Raw genomic sequence first — 2008 nt, forward strand, 5'->3', positions numbered from 1 at the left:
TTTATTTATTTATTTATTTATTTATTTATTTATTTATTTATTTATTTTGACAGAGTTTGCACTGTCACCCGGGCTGGAGTGCTGTGGCACGATCTCGGCTCATGCAACTTCCACTTCCCAGCTTCAAGCAATTCTCCTGCCTCAGCCTCCGAAGTAGCTGGGATTACAGGCACACACCACCATCCCCGGCTAATTTTTTTTTTTTTGTATTTTTAGTAGAGACGGGTTTCACTATATTGGCCAAGCTGGTCTCGAACTCCTTGGCTCAAGGAATCCACCTGCCTCGACCTCCCAAAGTGCTGGGATTACAGGCGTACACCACTGCGCCCAGCTACTTACGCTATTTCTCCCCACCTTTTCTGTCATTTTGCAGGGTTTTGTGTGCAAGGAGGCACAGAGATGTGCTTAATCTACCATGTCTACCAAACCTGTTGCTTGGATTTGTCACAACTTATGTAATCAGGTTCCTCCCCAAAGCCCAGGCGACAGGTATCCCTAGCACAACCCATTTCTCAGCCCTAAGTGTTTGGCCTAGCCTTGAAATCCTGGCCCTCCTTTCCTGACCTCCATCCTCCAGGTGCTCAGGTTTACGTCTAAGAGGATGGTGGAACTGAGTATAGACTCTGGAGCACCTATTAAGCAGCAGTTGTGGCTACATGAGAGACACCAGACTAGAGCTCTCATCAGCCTCGCTGCTCGGGGCTGCTCTGCCCACCACACCTTGGATCCTTCTCCCATTCCCTCTGGTGTTCAGGCCCCTAGGGATCCGGAGCCGTCACTCAAATCACTGCCTACTCCACAGTCAAATCACAACGTCACTATATGTAATATCCTATGTCTGATCCCCCTCTCCTCTTAAGAAGTCCCGTGCTGCGGAGAGTTCCTGCCCCACCCATCTCAGACACAGGAGAGACATCTCCGTCTACCAGGGCCCAGAAAGTTCTGAAGAGCAGTAAGTCCCAGGATGGCAAAGATACAGGTTGAGGGGGCAAAAATAGGCACCTGCCCCCAGGCCTCACCTTCGGGACGCTCTGGGATGGACGGAGGTGGCCCCAAGGTGGGATGTGGCAGGGAGATACTTGGGCCCCGAGGTGCCTGCAGGCCGGCGGGTGTGTACACCAGCTTCGCAGGAGCAGCGGGGGCAGAGCTCGGCGCGCTCGGGTGCAGGGAGCGGAGCCCGAGGACCAGAAGACGCCGGAACTGGAGAGACCCGGCGCGCCTTGGCCTTGGTCGCCTGTGCCCAGAGCGGCATGGGTTCCTGAGCTCCCCCAGAGCTGGCGGTCTTTGAGTGCACAGGGAAGGCGCAGGATCCGCGGCGGCGCTCAGAGTCGGTCTCCTGCTGGCGGGAGAAATGCAGCGGCGACCGGGGAGGGAGGGCGCAGCGAGCCTGGGGCCAGGGCTGAAGGGTATCCGCGTCACCGCGTCCCCGCTCCGCGCACACGTGCGGGTCCTCTCCCCAACACTGCTGGACCGGGGAGACGGACCCCAGCCTGCACTTGTCCTCCTGGAGAGAGCAGGCCCGGGACACCTCCACTTTAGGACGGCCTCCCCACACCCTCTACCACTTCAGTATTTCCTCGGCAGCGTCCTAGAGGGAGGGACGCGTTGAAGATGCCCGGACGCAACAAGGACGCTCCGGCTGCTGCGAGGAGGAAGCAGAGGAGAAATTGGCTTGAGGGAGGCGCAGAATTTTGGAGTGGAGGACATGGTTGAAAGTACAAGTAATGCAGGACCCCTATCCCGCTGGACGAGTGATGGAGGTTGTGATACAGGTCGTCAATTTCTCTTCACATTTGTTTGTTCAACAAAAAATCTGGCCGGGCGCGGTGGCTCAGGCCTGTAATCCCAGCACTTTGGGAGGCCGAGACGGGCGGATCACGAGGTCAGGAGATCGAGACCATCCTGGCTAACACGGTGAAACCCCGTCTCTACTAAAAAAAAAAAAAAAAAAATCTTTTTGCTGCTGATAAAAATTAATGCATGTTGGTTGTAGAAAAGTTTTCAAATA

The sequence above is a fragment of the Piliocolobus tephrosceles genome, chromosome 16, assembly GCF_002776525.5.
Source record: "Piliocolobus tephrosceles isolate RC106 chromosome 16, ASM277652v3, whole genome shotgun sequence".
Taxonomy (NCBI): domain Eukaryota; kingdom Metazoa; phylum Chordata; class Mammalia; order Primates; family Cercopithecidae; genus Piliocolobus; species Piliocolobus tephrosceles.